The sequence below is a fragment of the Megalops cyprinoides genome, chromosome 1, assembly GCF_013368585.1.
Source record: "Megalops cyprinoides isolate fMegCyp1 chromosome 1, fMegCyp1.pri, whole genome shotgun sequence".
NCBI classification, from domain to species: domain Eukaryota; kingdom Metazoa; phylum Chordata; class Actinopteri; order Elopiformes; family Megalopidae; genus Megalops; species Megalops cyprinoides.
Genome location: NC_050583.1, coordinates 64,293,537 through 64,307,910, shown reverse-complemented (window position 1 = coordinate 64,307,910; position 14,374 = coordinate 64,293,537).

Sequence of the window (14,374 nt, the reverse complement as noted above, 5' to 3'; positions counted from 1 at the left end):
CAGTCACAACACAGCTTTGCTATATGTAGTTTGAAAAAAAAAGAAAAATCGTCTTACAGAAACAGCAAGCTGATCCCATTCACTTTTCTGGCTAACTGTTCGCAGGTGCTGCACATTCAGGTGAGAGAGTTGCAGTCCCGCCCCCAGCACTCTCCAGCTGAAATACCCATCCCACAGATGCTGACATTTACACACAAAAAAATGTGTGTCATTTTTTGTGAAAGGCAGATATTGCAGTGTATCAGATCTGTCCTTTTGAAACTCCAGCAGCCCTTGACAGGCCATCAGTGCAGGATAAGTGGGCACTCCCCTGAGGACAGCCTCAGATCATTTCATCTTTACATCTTGCTAAAAACAAAGCTTACTAAAAATAAATAATTGACATAAACCAAAGAAGGAAAAATCACCCCTCCTACTCAATCTCCCAAAAAGGGAAGAAGGAACAAGCTGAAAAATATGGCAAATTTCGTACTGTCCTAATAAGGAGCAGCAATGGACTCATCAGTAAAGTTAAACCAATATGCTTGAATAAGCCAGACTGATGCACATTGACAAACATTTGCCCTATGCAGCAGATGGTTACCGAAACATAAAACATGGTTATGTTTGACGGTACGTGATTTAGTGTGTGTGTTATGCAAAACACTAACAGATGGACACAACTGAAAGGAGGTGAATTCTGCAAATGTAGCGGGAACAACAAATTAGGAGTTTTCATGTTTAATGCTGGTGCACGTGGGTGGGACGCTTCCAAAAACGCACATAAAGGGCAAAACTCTCGTAAGGGAAAAAGGGCTTTGAAACAAGAATGTGTGATTATTAATCAGACTGCAGAACAGCATTGCCTTAAAGACAGGATGTGTTTTTTTTCTTTCCCCACACACATTGTGCATTGTCCTCCAGATGGTTTTGTGGAAACAGAAAAGACATTGCTGTAAATTCAATTTATTATGGTCTGTGTTGACTTATCAGTACTTATCAGTACTAGATGTTTTGCCACAATCCCATGGGAACAACTCGTAATAATATTAATTCATAATATCAAATGTGGAAATAATATGAATTTTGATGATGTAGGATGTAGGATTTAAGCCTTGCAGAGCCAGAATGTTTATTGTTCGTGTATTTAACACACTGAAAGCAGCAAGTCGTCTGTACATAACAAAATAAGCAGGAAGTTTCTATGCAGGAAAATGACCACGTTATTCAGTTTGCAGCTTTTGGGTATCTAGTCTACCTCCTATCCTGGGGAAAGAGATTGATTAAGACTGACACCAACTAGATTCATATTCGTAAAAACAGCTGTATTAACAAGAATGGACCCATTGTCTTTCTGTAACCCATTCTAAGCATTACTCAAATCGTATATTTCTGTTATTGTAAGGGCTTTTCAAATAGCACACAGACGACGCAAATATGTAAAACAAGTTTACAAATCCATACGCCCTTGAATTAATTCAAACTGTTGGTCTTAAACGTTTGTAACAGACCATGTTTTATTATTGATTAAATTTATTCACACTTTGCAAATGAAGTGTTATCTTAGTCTGCTCTTGTACACCCATGCTATACCCCACATTGCTTGTGGTTGTGAGCAAAGAACATCAATGAAAAGAACAGAAAATAATGTTATAGCATGGGTTTTCATAGCTGAACTATCACATCCTACAAGGCGTTGCTGTACTTGTCAGTATTGACTGTTGTTCATGCATTAATCCTTGGTTTTGCCTATCCTATGTTCTTTTGACCATGGTATCATTCTCTGTAATTAATGTGATTTCTAATTTTGTAGTGTATACAATGTGTCTCTTCCTGTTCTCTGATCCAAAGTCCACCATTTATCAAAGATAACCATCACATATAAGATTTCATAAGTGATCACTGGTGAGGCAGTGTCAGTGCAACTTTATCAACACACCTTCCCTTTCTCATTGCTCTGTATGTGCAGTCCCCATAATCAACTCATCATTGGACTCCACTGTTCAAAGGCTCCTTGTAATAGAGTGAAGAAATATTATGGTTTATTAGTTGCATTAATAATTTACTTCAAGGTACTTCGCGTGTATGACCTCTTCTCTGTTTGCCCTAAAATAAATCAATAACCAGCTGAGAGGTAAACGCCTAAACATTTAAAGCATTTTTTTTTTTTTTAGATGTAACACTTTTTCATTGCTGGTTCTAAAATGTTGGGAAGGTTAATGCCTCGGGGTAATCATGGTCCCAACAGACTCATCAGTGATCAAAATATGCACCAAAGAGTTTATTCATCATGAATGAGAATCCCTCAAGAGTCAAACCTCCCCGCAAACAAGGTTGGACTGTTGCTGGTTGTACAACAAAAGGGCAAGTTCAAATTAAACTTCTTATTGCTGGAATCACTGAGATATTATTGATTAAGATGTGTGCAGCAAACAATGCAGCAATTAGCCTCAGCTCTGTGAACAATTACCAGTCAAATAATGTGATTAGGAAGAACGATTGTTGCAATAATGCACAATACTGCCTGCAGCAACAAGACTTTTTCTTTAGGTTCCTGGATTTATATATGGCTGCCAGTTACACATACTGTTTGCTCCAAAATACATATAAGGTTTTCTTAACTATAGTAAATACATGTTCTTGAATTTTAATTGAGAGTATTTCACATGATTAAACTACTGGATTCCTTTTCAAATGCTCCTGACACTTGCACTCTGACATTTTAAGGCTGCGATTTTTCAGGCTGATTCAAGATTCAGGCAGGTGCAATTATAATTACAATTACTTAAAACCTTCAGTGGACATACAAGTCATAGACACCAGAGCTGTAGCATCTTTTCACGCTGAGATAATTGACGATTAGTAAGTAATCCTTTTCCATACTCCTAAATGAAAACATGACTATCAGTACATACTACAGACTACAGTAATAACCAATAACATGTGAAATCATCCTAGCCTTGGTGCTCCTGGTAGAGATCAACTGACACTTTACTAATGCTAATGACAATCATTAATTGACACTTTATGAATGTCCATTAACAATAATCAGGAAGCCCTTCAATAATGAACAAATATAAAATGTCTCACAGGGAAAACTCTGTTCCCAGTGCATAAAGCAACAGACACCTGAACGTCTTATTCTACCCCTCCAGATGAAAAGCAAACAGTCTGGGCTTTGGTGTAAGGGTTGTATGTGTAATTACAATGATATAGGTGGTGATTGTAGTGTAGCACAAACTATAAGCAGATAGTAAAATGAATACCAACCACCAACCAAAGCTGGGTTCCCCAAAAGGCAAGCGTCCAGAATAACCGGGACAAGAGGCTGGTGTATCAAAAATATATTCTGTATTTTCACAGAGTTTAAAAAAAGAGGAAATAATCACTGTGTCATGGGCGACAATGTGAAAATTACATGGAAACTGCTCGGGAGACTTTTTCACCAAACACATGCCAATGCATGGGGCCTGACAAAGGGCGACACTAAACTAGGCTCTCATGTTATCAGACTGGGCAGAATGGGAGCATAAAGGGCCTATCACAACCATACTGTGTTTCATGCTACACACTAGACTCATACATCAGGTGGCAAGAAAAAGCACCACAAATTTCATTGCACTCCAATAAATGAAAGGGCAAAACCCAGGCCCCATGTTCACTACACATGTGTCAAGTTAGGCCTGAATGTCCACACTAAGCCCAGCGTACAAACATGTAATTTTGTTTTCTATACTAGAAAGATCAGCATATCCTATAGGAGCCCATATATCAGCCACACACCAGCAACGGTAGGTCCAATTATCCCCAGGAATTCACAACAATGCTTAGAATTTGAAGAAACTAAGATATCCTTGGAAGACAGTACCCACATGACTGATAGTAACTACAATTATTCCCAAGAGCATTCAGAATGCGTCCTTTAACCGGAGCGCCGTAATCCATAGATATTTGCAAAATTATCTGTCAATTTAAAAAAACTACATAGATTTTCAACGTGCGACACTATGCCATACCATACCAGCCACACACTGGATAATAGGCACTGTCGTTTATCTCCTACAGTGGGAAAAGCAGTGGCAAGCTAGTGGGCCACCTCTTTCGTGGCATCTGTATCGTCACACAGCAACGTTTATTTTCTCACACACTGGCCAACTGAGACGGCGGTCTTCCCAAAAATCTCCCCCTCGCTCTCCTGCGGAAGCAGCACCTAACTAGCGGCGCTTATCAAGCTGTACCTGCCCAGAGGGCACACATTGGCAGCCTCCCACAGCCCGCTCTGCACCCAGCAAGCTCGTAGGGTCAAACTCGCGGACGAATGAGGTCTCACACCACCTCGTCTGCAGCGCTTCGGTACAAACGTGAAGTTCTCGCGGTACACCCACCGAGAGCAACGCCAGTGTCAGCTCTCGCTCCCCTCCTATCCTCTCCAATCTTCCCTGCGGTCTTAAAGCCATACCGGATACAGTAGCAACGGCTCATAAAATGTGAAATGCATCTTAAAATGTAGATGAGGTGAAAACAATAGGAACAACAAGAGGAAAACCTCTCATGATCTGTTGGTTTTTGGAAACAAGTTGAGAATTTAAAGGCTTCACTGGCTAAATACTCCACAAACAACATGGAGCAGCACGGTGTGCTTAGTTGTATTTTTGTTGCCAAATGTAATATACAATGCTATGAAAAGGGAAATGTGTGGAGTAATGTTACTGAAACATAAATGTTTGGACAGCATTGGAATTCAGTGTTGGGACTACATCGTACCTTAACGCCGTCACATTGTGAATTGTTTAAAATGTTGTAATCGCTTCAATAATGCCAGGAATTATCAATGTTAATGAGAGTTATACAACATTCAATTCCATTTCTACTCTAGTTTGCTGTACTTGCTGATTTAAGTCACTAGCAGCCACACTGCAATACTCATTAAAAATATATTATCTATCTTCCGTGGTTCATGGGTGTGCTACAAACACTGTTGATTTTTTTTTTTTTTTTCTTGCATGAAAGGAATATGGGATAACATAGTGACACTTCACACTCGTCACTGGAGCATGGGGCAAGAAATGCAGAAATATGTGTGGGAGCATGATACGCTCAATATGTCCTCTCAGGACTGGGAGCAAGGGGAGTCCCGACCCCATACAAATAGAAGGGGTACGCTTTTTGGTTATCAAATGACTGAGCTGGTCAATTGTCGGTGGGTGGCAAGCAGTCAGAAACCACAATCCCGGTTAAGCCGCGTCTCATTCCTAGTTCAGACACAAATCTCAGGCTTTGATGCTTTGTTTACCAATTAGATTCATTAAAGAGGAATGTCCTGCGTGTGCTTCAAAGGAGCACAGAGGAAGAAGTGTGGGAGGACAGGGTTGCAAAAAGACAATTAGGTTCCTCGACAGATCCTCTTTTCCTTTTATGCTGCAGATGCTTCTATTGTTCTTTGTTTGGACAATGTAGCGCTAATGACAGCTGTGTAGCTTTGCGCCACTTAATGTATTTCCACTCCATTCAGTGCAGTATGGATTGATTGCAAACATGTTTGCCCCTCAAATGAAGACACCAGTTTACGAAAGCATAGCAAATCAATAAGGACTTAAGGGCTGCTCTCATGTGCCAAGAGTCCAATACCTCTCCCCCATCACCCCTTCCGTATCTCAGTGACTGGACTAGTATGGCTCGATGTTACGTTTGAACCCGGCTCTTAAGAAGATTAAAAGAATGCTGCTTGCTGTAGGACTCCTTTCCTTCGAGCACCCAGGCAAGAGAGTATCTTTTGAAGCTGGTTCCATTTTTGTACATGGCCACAAATTTGCCTTTAAATAGGGAGAGCTGGGGAACAACTTCAAATATCAGATCAATTGATAATCAACTGAAATGTCAGCTCAACTGATAATAGACTGAGCTTTTAGTGCAGACACGTTACAGTGTGTACTGAATATGCATTGCTGAATTGTGAAATTATTTGTTGAACTTTCTGTACGTCTTGCAGGGTTAACAGCCCTACATGTCATGAAAAAACTGCAGCTTCATTTTGTATCAGTTTAGTGCATGGATTAACCAGTTCTCTTTATATAGATTTTTTTGTACAAGAATTTGGTGAATGGGCCCATAACCTTTTATGAATGAGGCATTTTCTCAGGTAAGGGAGTAGAACTGAACATAAGCAGCAGCCAGTAATCTTTTCAACATTAGCAATAACAGAGGAAACCTTCATATGGGAATTGTCTGGTAAGAACCATTTATTACTTATTGATTTATTCCTGTGCATTAGTGAAACAGGACAGACTGATATATGAGGAAGAACATTTATGACTGCGCAGGAAAATGTTTTAGGGCGAAATATTGCACTTTAAGTGAACACTTGACAAGATTATTAGTTAAAGTATCTGAAAATATATTAATCAAATTATTTTAAAATGTACTGTATATTCTATAAATAAATTAGGGCTGCAGTGATTATTTAACTTATCAGCTAAGAGAATTTTTCAGGTCTTTGTGAATCAGTTCAATGTGTAATCAGAAATGGAGTTAGTTGCCAAATATAGATGACCACATGTAGAAATTTTAAGACAATGCAAATTTCTTCATGCCAAATCCAAAAAGTCATTAAAGCATGCTGATGCCAACATCATGGCAAGTGCCTATATAACTGAATTTCATTGTGACATGTCATTTTCCTAGGCTGTTGGAGAATGCCACAGCTTCAGCAAAGCATCCACATCACTCTAAAATCAAAGTTTTTTTTTTTTCCCCTGAGCTACAGCACAGGTGGCAGATAAAGGTGGAATTTTATACACTGTGTGGTCTACTGAGGGTGCCCGGTGCTATTAATGGATATCAAATTGGCATCAGAGCCCCATATGAAAGCAGGTATGCACACTATATGTATGCAGAAAGTGCTTTCGCTCCATCGATATGCAGATGGTGTCTGGTGCTGTAATGAGAGCCATTGAAGCAGGAATAAAATGTCCAGGGAGTGCACATGATAGTTTCATCTGGAGTAAGTGGGACGCTGTCAGCTGGTGACATTACTGACAAGTGGCTGCTGGGAGATAATGGGTAAGCAAGTAAGAAAAATAACATACTGCTCTGAACTCACAGTCATACAGACTTAAAGTAAACCAGCTAGATCTGGGAAAAAAGACACATTTGTAATTTATTACTTTGCTAAGTATAATGATAATCATCATCATGATTCCCAAGTAATAGTCTAAGAATGTGTAGATCTAGCCAGTGGTATTACATTATTAGTTCTATCTCAGATAAATTTCTTCAGCTTTGCCTCACGACTCCAGTGCTGAACACCATGAGCAGAATGAAGAAGTACTTCAACTATGGGGCAGAGAGTGTTTGTGGAGTCTTGAAAATGACCATTTCAATGCCTTAAAAAGCCTCACTCCAGATGCAAACACAGCCTTCTTTTTTAATCACACAAGAAATAAATATATATTTTCACCCACCAGATGACTCTATTATAGTGTACTACTCAGTTTGAGTGTTATTTTTTTCCCATTTTATTTTGTTCATAATGTGAATCAAAAAACTAGCAACTGTCACAAATTGTGTCAGCACCTATTATACATACTTGAACTAAATAATTTTTTTGAACCTGAAAAAAAAATGTGGATGGAGGATGCAAGTGAATTATTTATCTTCCCGGTATGAAAAGGCACAAAAAGGATGATTTAACTTTAAACGCTAATAAAGCATTTATATTTGGGCACTATATTCCCCATGAGCAATGCATTGAGGCATTGTAGTAACCACTTTAAACTTGTGATGGCAACATAATTTTCTAATGAATTGCAAATATTTGCACTGTTAATCTAAATTAAGGTCAATGCTTATGTAAACTCTCATGAGAACATACTGTAGCAGGCGGCAATTCTTTGCCAATTTTGCAAGGTAGGGCACTTTGTTTGCCCATGTGGCTTCACTCACATTGGACAGTTGTTTCATCATTAGTGTGTTTATGTCTGTGATCTTCTGAATAACATTTTGACACCAATAATCCTCCCTAAACATCTTATGCCTATTTTTAGCCTATTTCTTAGCCATGTTTTGTCAGTGTATACTGTCATATGTATATGGAGGGATGTATGTTTGAATGAGCAGTTCCATTTTACACGGATAAAGGCCTCGTAAAATTAAATGTCTGTTGTTTTGTCCACTTTTGTATTAATAATAATAATGATTAAAAAAATCAATAGGAATTCTGAAACTGACTGAAGGCTTACAAGTTTGAATCTGAACTTCTTCATTGTCCTTCCACTCTGATACAAATGCTTCCTAAAGCCGCTCTGAAATTGTAAAGCCAAATTCCACAATGGCACAAGTGGGTGTATCAACAACAAAATACATCTGGGTTAAACAGCCCTGCTTTAGGAGGAAAGCTCTATGAAAGCTGTTTCGTCCCACAGTTATCACAGCATTAAATAGGGTTTTTCAGAGATTGTATATTTTTTTCCTTCAAATTGCATCTCATTAACATGATCCCTTCGAAAAGCTGTTGTGATGGAACAACTTCAAACCAGGAAGAGAGAGAGAAAAAAAAAGAAAAACAGTGGTTAACCATCAGGGGCATGCATACAGTACCCTGGGGCAAGTTTCACCAAGTGGACCTATGCCTGTCTTAGAGGTTAGAGATGTGGGACAGCACTTTAAGGTAGACATCATTTACACTTGTTGGACCACCTAGACATATGCCTTTCTTTGTGTTACATAAATCCTAAATGGGCCATAAATCCTATGCATAGTCAAGAGCAGGCAAAGGGTTTCAATTTTCACTGTTCTCTGTGGTAAAAGAAACTGAAATTATTGATCAGTTGTCGAATATCTTTGCTAATATGAAAGTCCAAAATCTTTGTCACACCCATGCACCTTGGAAATCAACACATATCGACATGTATCGACAAGTAATGTATTTGTATGATTTGCATTTCTCAGATGTCCTTAATTTGCATAAGCACTCTTTCTTAAATATATTGTGCAGATAACATAAAACTATAACATAATATATATATATATATATATATATATATATATATATATATAAACTACATATTATAAAATAATAAAATACATGCTATATTAGGAAGCTGGATTTTTTAAAACAGGTTTTTTTTTTAATCAAAGCTTCAAGCAGTAGTTTGTGAAAAGAATTCAATCTTCATGAAAAGTATATAAAATGCATAGCAAAGCAATAAGACGTTTGACCTTAAATGTTGGATTACCTTTATGGCAACACTTAAAAGTTAAATTGTTACTGTAAAGAAACAATAACAATAATGAACACTCTGGATTCATATATGTAGAATGAGGAATATAATCTTTTCCAAAAATCAAAGCACTGATCTTTCACAGCGTCAATGTGAGAGATCACGTTATTGATCACTGAGGTTTCAGACCATTATCATGGCAGGAGAGACATATTAGCATTTGATTGGACTGTGAGTAAGATTCATTCATTGTCAGCAACTACACGGAAGCTCTAGGAAATGCATGATCTAAGCAGGCTGCGTTAATTGATCTGGGGAGAATGTCAGTGTGTGTGAACAGGCATTAATGATAACTTGCATAAGGCATCAGCCAAAGGCCATGTCTGCTTAGAGTGGAAGGTACACAGCTAGCCTGACACGCCAAATTACAGATGCAATAACACCTGATTGCAACTGTTGTGGCTCGTTGGATCTCAAGCTGGTCAATTAGACACAAGCTGTGTCAGACACTGGCATTTTTTGTCACTTGCAGGGAAATGCCCATCAACCAGATTTTGATTAATCTTCTTACGGCGTTAAGAAAAGACTGTCATTCCATAGCTCCAGAGTACAGCTCCTTCTGGGCACCTTTTGTCAATAGGGATGAAGCATGCTAAATTTGAAGGATTAAATGTAAGTGACTCATAAGGAATGATTGGTTTCTTATGTGTAAAGCACCTCGCCTCACATCAGCGGCTAAGTTATTTTCTCTTTTCAGTAGGTGAATGTGTGCCAGAATCTCTTTTAAATGGGTTTGCTGTAATGAATCTTGTCAATAAAAATGCTGTCTATATAAAAGTAAGATGCTGGCACATTTGATCGCTGCAGAGCGTTTTTTGAGAAAACAGATCTGAGCCTGTGACCATAATAGGAGCCAGACTAATTAAAACACACGGCAGATTTTTTGTGGCATTAGAGTAAATAAAAGTATATGTCTGTGTAAGTGAAAACTGTAAATGCCTTTCATTGGCATCAGTATGTTACACAATATTTCAGTTACTTGTGGGAAATAATCCTATTGGCATGCTTTCTGATGTGTCTAATGCTAATTTAAGCATGCAAAGAAACATAGAGAACTGGAATATCTCAGATATTAATAATGCTGCATGACAACCATTAAACACAGTCTGTTCACTTATGAACTTTGTGGCTATCTTCTGATTCTGAAAGTAAGGACAAGGTGTTGCCATTTGAATAAACCGAAACAAAACAACTGGCATTCAAATTGAATGAAGTCAGTGTGTGAGACGTGAGGCAGTAGCCATATTCTCCAGTATTTGCCAAAAGAAGACCCATTTAGCCTTATGCACCCAGCCCTATTTTTGGACATTTTGGACTTTCTTCTATTTTAGGCCGATTACTAAGGATTTGCAAATAGCCATCCACACATGCCATATATTATTTTGTTGAAAACTAATTTGTTTAATGGAAAATACCATCATGAGCCCTGACCATAACATGAAGAATTAGATATGCTCTTTTATATACAGTAAGTTAAAGTCATTCTTCCTTTTTTGAAAAAAAAAAAAAAAAGTTTAGATGAATATGTACACTTGAATGCCCCTCCAAAAGAAAGTGTCAGCTGAAGATTATCTGAATTGTGTGTGTGTGTATATATATATATTAATAAATTAATAAATTAATAAATTAATTTGAAATTTTTAAGTTAGTTAACAATGTTTACTTTTACTTTTAGCACACCTCAAACAACAAATATCTATTTATATAAATGTGGATAACGCAAAAAAAAAAGTTAATGCAAAAAACTATAGATCACACCAATACATAAACAATGTATCTGAATAATGGTATAAAGCAATAATAACTAATTTTATGCATTTTAAGCGGTTGCAATCAAATAGATAACTGGAAACCTATTAGGACCAGGTAGACCAAAAACAACAAAAAGTAATGGTATTAATATTTGAATTCATAAATGTTATACTTAATGTTATGTCTTTTCATTGTATTGTAATTCAGGGTATTGAGACATATAGGTAACAATAACCAATCAAGCACATAAATTATGACACTGTAGTTTGGAAATGCAATGCACTGGTGACTTTGGGCAGTGTCAACACTGTATGGTTGTGAAGCCCAGGACACTTTAATTTAGGTTCCACTTCCTGACAAGGATCTCAGATGGTCTGTCAGCTGAACTGCAAGCATCTTCTTGTGCCCTCATTTTTACCCTTGTTTCCATTTCTCAGTTCAAAATGATAAGGCAGAGCCCCCATTCCCATGAATGCACTACTCAAGCAAACGCAGTCAATATTCCGTGCACAGATACAGCATCAGCGTAAAACCAGAACATTACAATCTGGGACAATCTGAATTGGAGTGTCACTGAAAATTGCAAAACTATCATCATTAAAACAAGTTTTGTTAAAATACCAATGGTGCTATGATAATGTGAAATAACTTTAGCTTATTAATGTGCCTTCCTCAAAGTTGAGCAGGTGTTATATTCATTATTCAATTTTTGTTTTATGAATCACTTTAATTGTGTACACAGAAAAACGGTGTCTATAAATTGCAAAATAGCAGATGGGGATGATGTCAGTCTCTATTTTTGTGGAAAAAAAATACAGTGAATTCTATGAATTACACCTTTTGCCTCCCCCCACAGACTTTTATTGATATGGGGATGTTCTGTCTTTCTTTTTTCATTTACCTTGCAAAATATGTTTTCTTTTAAAGCCCTTCCAGAAGCCTAACCCCCACCCCCACCCACCCCGCAAAAAAAGAAAATTTAATTTGCACTTTCCACACAAAAATTAAAGCTTACCTTTTTCAGACATAATAGTAAATCTTTTTTTTTTGTTTTTGTTTTTTGCAGACTTCCCACAAATGTGTTGGCTCTTTGATGTAAGGAAGGATGGGCATGGCTTTCCTTCACAGTCTATTGTTTAAATGAGTACAAGCAGTGGGCATCTATCCCACATGACTTTTTGTACATTACCCCACTGCTAAGATAAGGCAATTAGCAAAAGGCAAGTAATGTGTTTCAGACTAAAAGTTTGGCTTGATCTTGGCTCTGTGACTCCATTTTTTGTGATTAATTGCTGTCTGGGGTTCTGGCAGTCTAATTAAGACAGTTTTATGTTGCTCCAGCAAACTGTAACTGAGAGCCAACCTTCAGAAGTATAAACACATAAATAAAGAAATACACACCCCAAAGCAATAAACTACACTTTTCTTTACTGACTTCACTCCTCCTGCATAAAAAAGACATTAATTTTGTCACTGAGGTTGCCAAGTCAGGCATATTCACTAATATTTGACTTTGCATACTGCCCTAGTCTCTACCGCCTGTTTGACACTTTGCCCAATGCTTCAAAATACAGTGGCTTCTGTTTGTTCTTCCTGCATGTTAATACAGTTGAAGGATGTAAACCCCATCTCGGACACAAATCACCTCTGTATGAATTTTATACATATGCACACACATGTATATTATATATATATATATGTATATATATAGTGTGACACATACACACACACACACACACACATATATACAGTCATGAGCCGCTTAACATCCATTTGGACAATGTCCGTTCGTGTATACGTCCATAGTCCCATTGTAACGAAAGAGTCAGAAGACCCAAGTGCAGAGCTCCAGTACTTTTAATAAAGTAGGGTGGCCGTACATCCTCTTTTTCCCGGACATGTCCTTGGTTTGGGACCTAAAACATACGTCTCTAAACGAGGACATGCCCGGGAAAAAGAGAACATATGGTGACCCTAAATAGAGTCCAACAAATCCAAATCAGAATCTTCAAGAATGGTCAAAAACACAAGCCAGGGTCAGAGAACATGGACAGCAAACAGGAGTCCAAATAAGAAATCCAAATCGCCAGACAAAGAGCAGGGTCAAAGGACAGGCAAACAGGTCAAAAACAGGAACTGAGGAAAGTATAAACACCAAGGAACCGGTTCAGTAAAGCAAAAGCAATACCTCACAAAGAGATGCCTGAATTGCAGTCCTTAAATCCCCCAGTGGTGATTAGGTGAATTACCTGCAGGTGTGGTTAAAACTCAGGCGACTCAGAGTGTGGGCGTGGCTGAACAGGGAGTTGGCTGGAGGCAGGTCTGACACCCATAAGATTATAACAAAGTTTAAAAATCCCGATCGCAGAATGGGACATAGCGGATGTAACCAGACGTAGTGAAGACAACGCTTCCCGCATGCAACACGTGTACCTCGTGAATCGTGCAGCTCTTGAGTGTAGTAGCGTTACCTCTGTGTTTAATTTTCTTCGAAAATTATCACCGTGAAGTGCATCATGGCTCCCAAATGCAGCAAAACAATTTCTAGTGATAGCATCAACAAGAGGCAAAGGAAAAGTATCAGTGTTGAATCGAAACAAAAGGTTATTAAACAACATGAAGGAGAAAAACGTGAACACTATTGCTCAAGATCTAGGCATGTCGCACTCGACAATCACGACGATCCTGAAGAACAAAGAAAAAATTCTCAGAGCTGTTAAAGGATCAGCTTCACTGGAAACTACAAGGCTCAATAAAAGGTCCTTCTCGCTTTTTTGAGTGTGATACAGGCTAAGAAAGTGTTTACATAAAAGTCTAAAAAGAGGCTAAAAATTAAAAAGTTAAAAATTTTAAAAGTTTACAAAGTCGCCGAAGGTTAGTGTTTAGAAATAAAATGAGAAAAGTATTTATTGTACTGTACATACAGCTGTACAGTGTATTATAGTGTACAATAAAATGTTTTAGTCAGTACAGTATACTTCAGTACAGTATCTTGTACAGAACTGTACCACCAACAGCCTCCAGACTCACTCAACACTATGTTAGCCCTGCAAGCTCCAATTATGGTAAATACAGATTACATACAGTATAAGCCTTATACATTTACAATGTATTACTGTGTATTATGTTTAGTATTGTACAGTATTAACTAGGGCTGGGCGATTAACCAAATTTTATTTTCAATTACAATTTGGCTTCCGATTATGAAAACAAGATAATCGAGATGAAATGATTATTGTGCCGCACTATTTATTGAAATGTATTTGTTTTTCACTTGAATTATATTTAACCCTTTCATGCGTACGGTCACACCAGTGTGATTTGCCATTTAGCGAGTATACTTAAACCGGTGCGATTAGAACACT